This window comes from Silene latifolia, chromosome 6 (assembly GCF_048544455.1).
Source record: "Silene latifolia isolate original U9 population chromosome 6, ASM4854445v1, whole genome shotgun sequence".
Lineage (NCBI taxonomy): Eukaryota > Viridiplantae > Streptophyta > Magnoliopsida > Caryophyllales > Caryophyllaceae > Silene > Silene latifolia.
Window position 1 is genome coordinate 126533334 of NC_133531.1, and position 15591 is coordinate 126548924.

A 15591-nucleotide genomic window follows, 5' to 3' on the forward strand; every position below is an offset into this window, starting at 1 on the left:
TATTTTGGGGTATTTTTCTATTGAACCAATCTTATGATATAAAACGGTCCTATAAAAAAAGGGTCCTGCTCTATGTCGTCGACATTTTACTAATTATCGTCGACAATTAATGTAAATTTCCAAGTTTGCCCTCCATAACGTAACTCCATATCCGTCTCACTGAAATGCAATTTTCGTCTCCGTCTCACTAAAATGCAATTTCCGTCTCATTAAAACACAAGTCACCGTCTCACTAAAATTTTTGAAACAAAAAAAAAGTCGGTTTTTCAGAAAAAAAAAAAAAAAAAAAGAGCGGTATTTGTAATTAACAACATGAACGGGAACGATTTTTACAACGATTCCAACAATGAAGCTAGTAACGAGGTGAGTTTACGATTTTGTTTTGTCAAAAATTTATGTTTTATTATCGATTGAATCCCGAATTAGGATAGATGCCTTGATTATGTAAACGGAATTATGATAGAATTTGTGACGGATTTATTTGAAAATGCAATTGAAAAAAAAAATAAAAAAAAATAAGACGAACTGGGCGGGACGAAGAGAATTTTCGTCCGGATTTGATGGACGAAAAATTCTTTCGTCAATATGGGCCTTGACGAAAGAATTTTTCGTCAATACCGAAGCCCTGGGACGAAAAATTCTATCGTCAAGGCCCGTATTGGACGAAAGAATTTTTTCGTCCGGGCACAATTTTGGACGAAAAATCCTTTCGTCCAAGGCCCAATTCGTGTATTTTTTTTTTTGTTTTTGTTTCCGACTCGTTTTGTATAAAACAATTAAAATAATTAATTTCCGTCTTTGTATTATATTTTTTTTATTTTTTATTTTTTCCGACAATTCAAATAATTAATTACTGACTTTATATTATATTTTTATCTTTAATATTTCCGACTCGTTTTGTATAAAACAATTAAAATAATTAATTATCGTCTTTGTATTATTTTTATTTATTCCGACTCGTTCCGTAGCAAATAATTAATTATTAACTAATTTATCGAAATGCGTGCGCAGGTGATTAACGATGGAGACAGTATTGATTACTCAGATCATTTTACGACTACCTTGTTCTTTGCATCAAGTATGGAAGCGTTTAATTGGGCATATGAGATCGGACTCCGACTCGGGTTTGGTATAAAAAGAGCAAGCAACAAGAGAGTTGGTCGTAACACGAATTTGAGACAAGATTATTTTGTTTGTCGGATGGGTGGAAAAGGTCCCGTAAATAAGGATGCCGATTCTTTAATGAGGGGTAACACGGCCACCGCGTGGTGCAAATGCAAATTTTCAATGAAAGTTATTGAATTAGAAGAGAATAAGTGGAAGCTTGTGATGAGATCCGGGTTTCATAATCATGCTTTAATGTTGTATTGTGACGGCGACAGATACTTTGCAAAGTTTGATGAAGAGGAGTTGGCTTATATCGATGCCCAAGTTAGACCTCATGTTAGACCGGCAATTATTAGTGCGGGTTTGCATCAGCGGAATCCGGAAAAGTCAAGACCTAATCGGCGACAAATCTACAATCGTTCTCAGAAAGTAAGTGCCGAGGAAAGAGATGGGAGAAACCCGGCACAACAGAATGGCCTATTTATAAGCTATTTACTATAACGGTAACATTTGAATTATAACGGCTATTTTGAATTGTAACGGTAACATTTGAATTATAACGGTTATTTTGAATTGTAACGGTAACATTTAAATTGTAACGGTAACTTTTAAATTCTAACGGTTATTTTGAATTGTAACGGCTATTTTTGAATTATAACGGTTATTTTGAATTGTAACAGTAACATTTAAATTGTAACGGTAACTTTTAAATTCTAACGGTTATTTTGAATTATAACGGTAACATTTGAATTGTAACGGTTATTTTGAATTGTAACGGTAACATTTCAATTGTAACGGTAACTTTTAAATTCTAACGGTTATTTTGAATTATAACGGTTATATTTGAATTGTAACGGTTATTTTTCCCTATATAAACATCTACATATTCTTGTATTTTTGCACTCATCTTCAACTACTTCTATTTTCCAATCATCTTCATCTTCTTCCATTTTCTTCTTCAACTCTCTACTTATGTCAACATCATCCTCAAAGTGGGGAAACCACCCAATTGAAGGTCTTGATTTTAAGAATCAAATTTGCAATCGTTGTCACAAAAACGCTATCATCAAGATTTTCGGGTCAGTTACTAATCCGAAAAAAAACGTATTTTAAGTGTGTATCTTGCGATCATTTTGTGTCGTGGTTGACTGAAGATCATTTGACAATAACAAAAAAGTTGAATATAGCATGTGAAGATGATGATGCATCAAGTGGAAATGTCATGAAAGAGCAAGTGATAGGTATAAAAAAGGAGATTTCAGAAATGTCAAGGATGATGAAGTTTTATTTCAAGTGTATCTTGTATTTGTTTGTTTTCATTATGTTGGTCATTGTCATGAAGTAGTGAGTATTTCCAGAAATGTATTAATTTGCATCAGTTGCTATGTATTCAAGAAATTTAAGAAATTTCAGAATTAAACAAGGTTTAATTAGTCAACTAACATAATCATCCAACATAAAAAATGTCTTCAAAAACGTACAACATAAATGAAAACAAACACAAATAGTCTCCCGACTACTGATCGTCCTCTTCCTCGCTATCAGTGTACACACCATCTGCTCTACGCTGAACACGATCACCGGGTGTTTGACGAGGTCCTCTATGACGTATAATCTCCCTAGCCCTCTCAACCAATGGGTCGATGTTCTTCATCATCTTGCGGAAGAAGGAAAGCACGTGCAGTCTGCAAATTGACAAAAATAACTAAAACATTATAAACATTATCGACGAACAGTAAAAAAGTTAAACAATTATTACAACAACTGTAAGTAAAATTATTACCTCGGCGGGAACATCAAAATCGTCTGTGCGGCGGGGCATCATGGTGGTCGGGATCAATGATCAACGGTGAGAATTCCCATTATACCAAGCCTCATAATAAGCGCCGTCTCACCCGGAAACTAAGCGGTCTCGATCTACGAGAAAGGTGAACCACGTGATCCGCCAAAGCAATCCCAAAGATGATCGTCTCAACCCCGACCCTAACCTCGTACCCTAACCCCGAAGCAGGACGATGCGCTACCAATCTCATAATGGGATTAGGTATTATCTGCACATACCCAAACTGTCGTAAACACCGATCAGGCTGATACGACTCGGCAATGTCCATGAAACGAACACAACCGACAAACAGGGTACGAGGATGATACTCCTCCTGACGCTGCCCGTACAGATCCCACCTAATGGAAGCACAAGTAAGCCCATCTAACAACCTCCGATACTCCAACAATTTCTCCGCATTTTGAGCGAAGGGACCAACGGATCTCCAAGAACACGACCGAGGCTGAGTAGGGTCAATTACCGAAGGTGGACCGGGTCTGAACATAGGAAAATACTCATAGATCCACGATTGCAACAAAGTCAAGCAACCACCAATAGTCTTCACACCAGCACGTGAAGCCACACCCAACTGTCGGTACATGAAGGTGTTAGACCACACTTGGTTGATGATGCCAAGTTTCATTGTTATTTAATGGTTTGCTTCTTAGTTATTTTTAATAGCATTTGAAGTTTACAATCACTCATCAAGATGGTGCAAGAATGATCAAGACAAAGAATATCCCTAGCCTAAGTCAAATGTTGTAAACGAGATCGTGTAACATACTCAACTTGTTAAGTGACTGCAGAACCATGCAACAGTGCAATTGACTGTTGCATCTGATACAACGGTGGAGATAGTTTTTCAAAGAAAACTTTCAAGCTTTCAAATGTTTACAATCTTCATTTCAGAAATCTTTTAAGCAAAATTATAAGAGTAACATGCTTTATCATATGAAAAATATTTAAGCTTTTGGATTCAAAGAAGTACAATTGCTTTTCCTTAAAAAGGGGAACTTTGTTCTCCTTAACTTAAGGAACCATGTCCTTTGCTTTATCATCAAATCTTTTGAGAGTTGCTGAAATCTTTTCATTGAGCTTTGTGTAAATATCAATCAGTTACACTACTTTAAAGTTATTTAAAATAATGAAAAGTTTTCATCATTTCCAAAGCTTAGATTTTTATAATATTTCTTCTACTCTTAAGGTGCTTCTTCCTTGCCTATATAAGGAGCTCTCTACCTCATTTAAAACCAAGACTTTTAAGAGCACTTTATTGAGTAATCTTTGCAAAGCATTTCAGAGTCAAAAACTTCTGTTTTTCTTTAAGTATTTGCAAAAACGTTTTAAGTCTTAAAGTCTTCAAAAGTGCTGAAATATCTCCATGTATCAGTCTGCTGAACTGTTGCTTAAAGAGTATGTTCCATGATTCTCGTGTTTAAGTCTTAATTGAAATCTCCATGTTCTTAAGTGAACCACTGAGATTCTGACTCTGTAAACCGTTGAGATAGAACTTAAGTCTTGAAGCGGAGTAGCTTTGAGCAAGAGAAAGTCTTGAAGCGGAGTAGCTTCAAGCAATTGCAACCGGAGTAGGTTGGCGAGTTATTTTCATTGTAATGGTTTAGTTAAGTTTGAGTAAATTTCTAAACAAGCAATAAAATAACGGTTGGACGTAAGCTCCGGAGTAGGAGAAATTTGAACCAATTTTTATATATCGTCTTGTTTGTTTATTTACTTTTACGTTCTTTTATCATTCTACTTTTATTCATCAATCTCATTGCCAGTCTTTGTGCATCGATCACTCATCTTTATTGCATAGACTGCTTTGTACCTCTTGTGAACTTACAATTCATTAAGTTTCTCAAGTTCGTACTTAATAGCTCTTACTTGTGTTAGTCTCTAACCAAGTAAAGGAGAAAATTTTTAAAAGGTACACCTAATTCACCCCCTCCCCCTCTTAGGTGTTAATCGTTCTTAACTCTTCAGAAGGCTAGTACACCGGCTCCCCAAGCGTAGTGGTGTACACAATCAGTATCATACACTAAAGGAAATAACTGAGGACGTAACCTATCACCTGATTTGTCGACAAATAGTGTCGACCCCAACACCGTAGCCAAAAACCCCTGAGCAAAAACAACATCACAACTAGCTGCCGCCATTTCACAAACTGCATCTACTAATATACCCCCACTCTTGTAAATAGGGCCCTTCTTACTAGGGTTTAACGGCAACCTCAACTCATCTAATGAAATCCCAAAGAAGCCACAAACAAACATAAGGGGATCCGCCAACTTCCCGTCATTAGTCTCCACCTTACAACAGTTACCATCAACCCGAACACCTAAGATCTGCGCAACATCGTGAAGGAGTATGGACATCTCCAAAAGGCATGTGGCTGTTGGTGTCGGGTTGCCATCTCTCAACGAAAGCGAGAAATAAGGGGCATGTTAAAATGCTCGGCCATGGAATCTAATAGGTGAGAAAGACCACTACCGTCATAAATAGTACGAGCGAAGCGGGAAGGTAGTTCCCAACAACTCAACAACCTCGTCTTACCAAACCGGTGGGTGGTAACAAAAGCCCGGTCGACCGACCTCATTAGGAGTCGGCCATAAGGTGTTGGCAATGTGGCCCCCAAAGCTAGGAATCACGTGGGGAAACATCCGACCACCCGGAACACGATCGGAAATCAACCAAGAGACATCCTTACCCGACTTCTTCTTCTTCGGAGCCACGACACTACTATAACTACCATTCGACATCCGCTGAAAACGCCCCTCCTCATTCCGTCTACGGGACACCCTACGCACTCGCTCATCACCCGCCTCCTCCTCACCTATCACATCACCAGACCGAACCACCTCCTCCAAATGCTCCGCAGTCCACGACTGGGTACTACCATCTCCAACCTCAGACTCAAACTGGAGCCCCTTTCGAGCTCGAACGTGACGGTCTTTTCCTCCACCGGCCATCTATTAAAAAAAAAATAAAAACGCATTGATTACTTAGATTAATAAAACAAATAATTTATAAACATATGTTTAAGTAAATTAAAAAATAAAAATAAAACAAAATATCCCCGAACGGGGTTTATTAGTAATAATTAATTAATATTTTACGAAACCAAAACGAGACGGAAAAAAATAAATTTACAACGAGTTTTCAAAACAAGACGAGAATTATTATTAATAATTTATTAGTTTTTAACGCTAACAAAACAAGACGGAAAAATAAATTTTTAAAAATTTAAAAAATAAAATAAATAATTTTACAACGAGTTCGCCACGGACGATGTTTATTATTATTAATTTATTAGTTTATAACGATAACAAAACAAGACGGAAAAATAATTTTTTTTAAAAAAAAAAAAAAAGAAGAAACGAGAAATTCAAAAACAAAAAGAAAAAAAAAACCAGAAATTGGGCTTGGACGAAGAACATTTTCGTACAGGTCCAGGCCCAGACGAAAATGTTTTTCGTCCAAGACCCATAATGGACGAAGAACATTTTAAATGCGGGCTGGACGCGGGCGAAAATGTTCTTCGTCCCACCAATTTCGCTTTTTTTTTTTTTTTTTTTTTTTTTTTTTGAATTTTTCGTTTGATTTTCGGCATAACACGACTTAATCCGATTCAAATCAAAGCATCTATCCTAATTCCGTCTACAATAAAGGCATCTATCCTTATTCCGTCACAAATTTACAATCTAAGAAAATACTACAAAATTTTTTTAATAACAATCACATACCTTGTTGAATGTTTGAATTCGTGACGGAAATGATGCGGTCGATACGTTTTTTTGTTGTTATTTGAGTCGGTTTTTTTTTTCAAAATTTCGAATGTGAAAGGGAGTTTTTGAATAAAAAGGAAAATATTAGGGGGAGTGTGAGGGAGGGGCAATTTTGGAAGTTCATTAAAATTATCGACGATATTTAGTAATTTGTCGACGACCTTTAGCAGGCAGGTAAAAAAAAAGTTGATAAACTGTGAGTTGTGACAATGATCTAACTGGTGGAGCTCCATAGGGGCCTCGGCCCATCTCCTAATACTACTCCAAATGTGAAGTTCAGCCCAGCCATGTGTTTCTCTCGAGATGACCCGTCTTTTCTTTCGGTTAAGATTCTCTCACTTTTCTAGCCCAATTGCTAATCACTAATTATTCTATAAGACCAATTTTAGAGTAAGACGGGCCCAATTATGAATAAGCCCAAACATTAATTCACCTCTCCCTTTTTTATTTCTCCTCTACTGCTTCGCGTTCTCCCTGAGCAACTCAAATCCAGCCTCTAAGCCACCCATGCCCATAATCATGAATTTCTTGTCTTGACCCAGCATTCTGGCCACACCTATGGACGACGATTTCCACCCCGACCCCAAACAACGACATTACTTAAACCAGTAAGTTGTTAAACTAAAATCGTTAGTCATTAAACTAAAAACCATACTTCACAAAAGTAAAGTAAAACTTTAAGATTTCAATAGAAAAGAATAACAACTTTCCATCATAATTATATGAAGTTTTGAAACTAAAATTGTGAGTTTTGAAGTTAAAACTTTCAGTTGCTAAACAAAATATATTCCCCAATGAAATACTATAGGTAAATCACAAGATATGTGTAAATGTTTTGAGCTAATTTAAAATGTAATTTTTAACATTAAATTTTCAAAGTTCTCAAAATAAAAAAGAGAATATTCAAGTTAAAATAGTCAGTTATGGTTTAGAAGCATCAATTTTAATTTTAATTTTAATTCTTGATCTTTCAAGATCAATTTACCAAACCTGGTTGTACTTGGTGTTCATCGCCATTGCCAATGTTCATCTTCTATAGTGTGATTATATGTGGAAGGAGAAAGAAAGCGGACCGCCAATACTGATGACGATGGTTGTAAATGATGTTGGGGCGGTGTAGACATAGGTGATGGTGGTGGTGGTGCTCGTGTTGGTGTTGGTAATGGTAGAGGTAGCGGTGCGATGATGGAGAGATCGTGGTAGGTGTTTATCACACTTTGGCGCTTTACATATGAATAGAGGGTTTTCAATTAATTTGGGCTAAGTTCTTCTATTGGGTATGTCTTATGCTATAGGACGGTCCTATAGGAGAGTTGCTGATTGCTAATATTGTCAACAATTTTTAAATCATCGACAATGTTAATGAACTTTCCATTTTTCTCTAATTTAAACCACAAAAATCACTTTCTCACTAAAATACAACACAAAAACGAAAACCGCTTTCTAAACTTCCGAATTTTCGTATCAACAACAAATTGACGCATTCTAATCTTCAACTCCCCCACCAACAACAACAAATCGACAATGTAAGTGATCTAAACTCGTAATTTTTTCATTAATTTCGTGAATTATTCGTAAATTATAACAATAAGAATTCATGATTTAGAATGAATAATTAGCGATTTAGAACAAATTAGGCCTTGTTCTTTTGTCAGATTCAGTTCAGTTTAGTTCTGCCCCGCTCATTCCAAAAGAAGGGGGTCTTATTGTACTAATCGATGCCAATCCCCCCTCCAAGTTACACGCCCAAACCTAGGTCCGGAAGTAGGTGTTACGAGCCTAAGTTTGGACCTATGTCTTTCACATCCGAGCCTTTTTTTTGTTATTATTTTTTTTCTTTTTAAAAATCCATCTTTTGGATATCGTTAAATAATAGTAATTAAAATCATTTTAGTAGTTGAATTTTATTAATTAGGGACATTTTATGTAACACTATTAGTTGAGTTTACATAATTTACATTGTTAAATATATTTTTTTATCATTAACGTCATTAAATATAGTAATGTGTAATATTAACGTCATTAAGTATTGTTTCAACAAATAAATATTACTTTCTTATTAACTCACGTTATTATATGCAATTTAATTAAGGAAAATGCTATATACAACCCATTGGGTTGTATATAGGTAATAATTTAGAAATTAGAGAATAAATTACACATTAATCAATGTAATTAATGCATATATTAAGAGTTTATTTCCTTTTTTAATTTCTTAAATACAACCTATTGGGTTGTATTTATCATAACCCTTTAATTAAATCTACATAGTTAAATGTGTTGTGTAGAATTTTAATTGAATTTATGCAATTAATGTTATTTTGTTAATTAGATGGCTGATAAGGGAAAAAAGGTTGCTAAGAAAAGACGAGTACAAAATCGGCAAGGGATGGCTGGGAGGGAGCTTCAGCAAGCGGTCACATCGTCCGTTCAGCCTCGGATTTCTTCACATCCTGTTGCAACGATGACTTGGAGTAATGTGTAATATTAACGTCATTAATGTTATTTTGTTCATTAGATGGCTAATGTGTTTTGTAGAATTTTAAATGAGTAATTTGTAGCAAACAGCAATAAGTCATGGTAAATAACTAATGATGGGCACGAGCTTCGATTGACTCTCTCTCTAAAAATCTAGAGAGCGGTAAACTCTCTCTGGAGAGCTTTCTAGTGAGGCTACACTAGCTTTCTTCATCTTCTCTACTCCCAAAATCAATCTTTTTCAATCCCCCAAAATTCTCTTTCTTCTCATTGGGCGTATTTTAGCTCTGCAAATTCGTTTTGCTAAAAGATTCTTACAGGCAGCTATTAAGTTGGCAATCATTTCATTTTGGGGTCATTAATTGGGGCTCCAAACCCTAATTTTTTGTCAGAATTAAATCAATAGCTATTAACCAAAAATCCTTCCATATTCCCCTTCATCATTAAGTGCAGCTGATGTTTATTGGCCTCTCATTAAATTGATCAGCTCGAGGTTATTATTCTCCCGTTAATTGGCTCTTCGTTGGCTGCTAATTGACAAACGGTGGAGATTCCAGTTCTTTGCGTCTTTTCAGAGGGGTTTTTTAGCAATCTATTTAAACAGTGAGTATGGCTGTTGGCTGTTCATACTCATCCTCCCACTTTATTAATCTTATTAATCCAAAAAAGAAAACACGACATAAATTCCAAAAAAACGAGTTTGTTAGTTGTGATACTTCTAAGTTTTATTGTTCAAAAAATCAATCAAACACAAAGATGGAAGCTGAAAATCAAGCTGGGGTTTATGGTCATAACATTGATGAACCAGGATATGAAATACAGAATAATGTGGTTGGTAACCATGGATACAACCAGGAGCACACAGCACCTGAGTTCAACCCTGCGAACCCTCTTCACGCTAACATTTGGAGATACCCCAGGTCTGGTGGGGTCATTAACATTGACCCTGCTGAACTGGGTGAGTCCAGAGAGTTCTGGGGTCGATGTGTGTTGGGGTTCTTGGTGGATTACAGGCTGTTTGAAGCACCATTGATCAATGACGTGATCAGGAAAAAGTGGACTACCAAGGGAGTGGTGACTGCTTTTAGAATGGGAGAGGTGTATGTCTTCCACTGTACTGAATCAGAAGACATGGAAGCCTTATTGAAGAGGACGACAGCAACGATTGATGGTGCGGTTATGGTGTTTTCGAAATGGTTCGCTGATACGGTTCCACGCACAGTAAGATTCCCATATGCAGAAGTCTGGGTTAGAGTTTGTGGTCTCCCTTTCGAGTACCTGACCATGCAGGTGGCACACATTGCTGGTAAGTTGCTGAGCCACAACTATATGGTGGAACCTTTTCACTTTGTTCCTGACAATGACTACCTAAGGATTAAAGCTCACGTTCAATTAAATGAACCTCTGATGCCCGGATTTTTCTTGGCAATGGCGGGGGGGTACTTATTATGGGTTCAGTTTCGCTACGAGGAGATTTTTAAATATTGCATAAAGTGTGGTAAAATTGGTCATAAGGGGGCTCAATGTAGGGAGTCTATAATGACGGTGATGTCAGGGATCAATGGTATGTTGGATAAATCAGTGGAGAATGGCTTTCCGGTCTTTCAGGCCAATAGTACACATACAATGTTTAACTTGGACCTACGTGCCACCCCATCCACCACGAAATACTTGTCGTCCAAAGTCAGATTAGGAAATGCAAGGGGAATGCAGAGGAGAAGAAGGAGGTGGGAATCTCCTGAGAGGGCAGTTGATTTCGACCTTGGCATTACTCCTGGGGGGAGGGTACTTCCGGGGATGGCATTTGCGGTCACTGCCCAACCTTTTGCAGGACCTGTGGTGTTTCATGGTGGCAATGGGGGGGTTGGTCAGGGTTCAGGAATGGGCCAAGGTTCAGGAATGGGTCAAGCTGTGAATGGGGAAAGAGAGGCTGCTGCTAGTACAGTCCACAATGTGCATAACACTCATGGGTCTGGTGGGCTAAATGGAAGCAGAGTCCAAAATGATGTGATTATGACTGAGGCACAAGTGGTAGCAGGGGACGTAGATCAGAGACAGACACAAGATAATCAGATGCAAGATGCTGTGATGGGCAATGAGAATCAACTACCCCCTGGGGCTGGTGGGTGGTTAGAAGAGGGGGATGCCAACACTGAGGTCTTTCATAGTGCAGGAGAGGAGTTGGAGACTCCAGGAGACTTTAACATGCTGCAACAAGGTGTCCTGGAACAGGTTCAGGTTGAGGACCCTTATGTGCTGTACACTAACCACAACAGTCTCATTGGGGCTCTGGACCGTGACCAGAGAAACCAAGCAGCAATACTGAGCAGGATAGAAGATGACCTGGGCTGGGCACACATGGAGGACGAGCATAGGGGATACAACCAAACATTTGACCCACCTATGGAGGGGTGGCCCACGGTGTATCACTATGCAGATGGGTCCACCAGGCAGGTAGGACAGGGATCAGGTCAGGTACATGAGAATGAAGAGGAAAATGACGTGTTTCTGATGGCTGCAATGGAGGAGGATGATGCAGGAATGATAAACATGGGGAATGGTAACAATGCAAATGATGCTGAAATCAATGAACAGGAAGCTCTGCCAAATGCTGATCCCTCTTTATCAGCGGACATGCTTGCTTCTGAGTCCTTAGCATCTGAATTCTATTCAGATGGAAGGGAAGGGGACGAGGTCATTATCATCTCATCTGATGATAATACTGAGGTGAATACTGATTTGCAGCTGGCAGTGGGTGGTGGCTCTGAGATGGGACCACTTGTCACCACTTCAAATGAAGAAACTGGAAATGATATGCAAGCTCAAGACCAGCAGGTATCCAATCCTTTCTTTTCCAAGGCCATTAGCAGCAAAGGTAAGGAGCTGGATGAGGGGTCTTCTAACCTGATCCCCTGGGAGAAACTGGTGGAGACTGAAAAGCACAAATCTGAACTCAGAGGTAAGGGAAAAGAACCAATTGGTGATGCTGGGATTAAGTTCTTTGAAATACCTGAGGTAGGGGCCAAGGCTAAGTTGTTTGCTGCTTTGCCTGTTGGCAATTCTTCTGATGGATGTATGGGGTTGCTGGATGCATATCATATTTCTGAGATGAGAGATGAGTACAGGGAGGAAATCAGAGGTGCAAGGAAGCGTAGATGTTGTTCTGACGCTGGGGAGTATATTATACCAGAATCTGCAAAAAAATCAATGGATGAAGCTAAGGAATATTTACGCATGATGGCAAAAAGGAGATGCTGGAGTCCAGACCATACGCATCACAATAAGGAGCAGCAGCAACCCACTTGGGGTTTCAGGGTTCATGTGGAGGAGATGGTGCTGATTGAGTCAAGTGATTCATCCTTGCCCTCTGTGAATGGGGGAGGTGTTGAGGTCAATTCTGATGGCTTTGCGGGGGTTGGGCCTTCACAACCCCCTCTATCGCCATGAGGGGACTGGTTTGGAATTGTAGGGGTCTCAACAACACGCTCGCCCCTACAATTCCTAAAATTAGAGCGTTGGTAGGTAGTAAGTTTTATGATTTTCTTTTCTTAATCGAAACTAAATGTAATGCTAGTAGAATTTTCCCTATGTTTAGGTCGGTAGGTTTTGACAAGTGTTTTGGGGTGGATGCCGTGGGAGCATCGGGTGGACTTTGGGTTGGATGGCGGAAAGAGTCTCGTATGACTTTAGTTAAGGCGTGTAATCACTACATTATCCTTTTGGTCAAGAAATATAACGGATTAGTGTGGTATCTTGTGCTCTTTTATGGCGCTCCGAGTGTCCATATGCGTGCTTCCATACTTCAAGAGGTGGAGGAATGGATTGGCACTTGTAACGCCCCCTTTCTTATGGTAGGGGATTTTAACCAAGTTGAATATCGTTGTGACAAATTAAGTTTGAACCATAGGCCAATCGGGGGAATGGATGAGTTTTGTTTGTGGAAAATTCGCAATGAGCTTTTGGACATACCTTTTAAGGGACCATGTTTTACGTGGTGTAATAATCGGAAGGGGGAGAAGCGGGTTTATGAACGAATTGATAAAGCTTTTGGATCGAAGGATTGGTTTATGATATTTCCGCATACTGGACTCAAACACTATCCCATCCAAATTTCGGATCACGCGCCTATCGAAATTGATTTGAATCTTGTAGCCATGTCTGGAAATCGGCCATACAAGATTGATGCGTGGGTGCTTGATCATGAAGAATGTATGGAAAAGATCCGGGTCGACTGGAAAAGAAGTGATAGGGGTTCGCCGGCGTATCAAGTGACTCGGAAGCTATCAAGGATCAGGATGGGTGTCAAGCGTTGGGCGCTTGACAAACGAGCTGAATGGAGAATGAAATGGGATGAATTTGATCAAAAATTGGAACATGGCATGACCCTGGCTATCACAGGCAATGGAGACGAGGAATACACAAGAGTAAATGAGGAAGTGACAGAATTTGCAAGAGCGACTGCGGCTTTCTGGAGACAACGGGCAAAGATGAAATGGACGGTTGATGGAGATACGTGTACGAAATTCTTCTTCAATTGGGTGAAGGGCCGGGCCGGACGAAATCATATCCATGGGATTAAAGATCTGGAGGGGGTTTGGCACTATGAGGAGGACCGGATTCGAAAAGAATTCCAGCAATCTTTTATGGAGCTGTATTTGTCATCCAACGACAACCTGGAGTGGCGAGTAAACTCCGATTTTGATTCAATCCTCAATCACCTAGATTCTTCCTTTTCGCAGGATGATTTTGACCGACTAGGTAGACCTTTCTCCGCCAAGGAAGTCCGCACGGCTGTTTTTCAAATGGGAGCGCTCAAAGCTCCGGGTCCGGATGGCATACCGGCTGTCTTCTTCCAAAGGTGCTGGTCTATGCTCAAGGGTGAGTTTACAAAGGCGGTTCTTTCAATACTAAATTCTGGGAGAGTGCTACGGGAACTCAATAGAACTTTTATCACGCTTATCCCAAAGAAAGACAGTCCGGAGGGGGTTACGGACTATCGGCCTATTAGTCTTTGTAACGTGATGATGAGGATTGTGACGAAGTGCATAGCAAATCGGCTAGCAAAAGTGATGAGTGCACTCGTAAGTGAAACGCAAAATGCTTTTCTCCCAGGAAGAAACATTAGTGATAATATTCTGCTGGCTCATGAGGCCATCAATAAAATCTCGAGTCATGGAAAGGGGAGACAAGCATTATGTGCATTCAAAGCTGATATGAGCAAGGCGTATGACAGGGTCAGATGGGATTTCTTGGAAGCGGTATTGGTAAAGTACGGTTTCCCCCCGCATTTGATTTCACTCATGATGAATTGTGTCACGACTGTAAGTTATGAGATCCTGGTAAATGGGGTTCCTTTACCACAATTCAAGCCTAGGTGTGGTTTAAGGCAAGGGGACCCGCTATCCCCTTATCTTTTCATCCTGTGTATGGAGGTTCTGTCCCGAAATGTTAAACACGCACACGACCTTAAATTGATTCATGGGATTCAATTGGTTAAGGAAGTTAGCCCCATTACACACCTCTTCTTCGCAGATGACTCAATCTTTTTCTTCAAGGATAAGGGGAATTCGGTAACTCAGTTAGTACAAACCATCAAGGAGTACTGTGACGCGTCGGGCCAAAGGTTGAATGTGGATAAATCAGGGATTCTGTTCAGCCCAAGTACTACTTTAGCTAAAGCCCAGAGGATTATGAAGGCTTTTGACATCAAGAGGAACAACGGCATTGGCAAGTATCTGGGTATCCCTGCAGAATTTAAAGACTCCAAACAAGGTATTTTTCACGCGCTTATTGAACATGTCACCAGACGCATCTCTTCATGGAATGGGATCTTTCTCTCACCAGCTGGACGACTTACTCTAATCGCATCGGTTCTATCAAATCTTTCAAATTACTTTCTATCGGTCTTCAAAGTACCGGTAAGTGTGGCAAATAAGATTAACTCTATTTTGGCACAATTTTGGTGGACGGGATGTAGGATGGGACACAATATCCACTGGTGTAGCAAAAATTTTCTGAGCCTACCAAAGAGTGGGGGAGGCTTGGGCATTCGAAATGTGAAATGTCTCAATCAAGCGTTACTGGCCAAACATGGGTGGAGAATCGTTGCTGGAGAATCATCACTTTTTTGCAAGATTTTCAGGCAAAAGATTTTTGGCACACAGGCGATCCAGCAAGGTATGACTCCCCGTAGATGCACCGGGTGTTCATGGGGGACGCGAAGCATTCTATATGGACTGTCCGTTGTCATGGAGAATATGGGGTGGAAGCCTGGTTTTAACTCGAAGATCAATGTCTGGACTGCAAGATGGGTGGGGGGAGAGAGACCGGAGCCCAAAGAAGGTTGGCTTAATCTTAGCAACGTTTCTCTTGCTAATCTGCAGGTTCGGAACCTGGTCC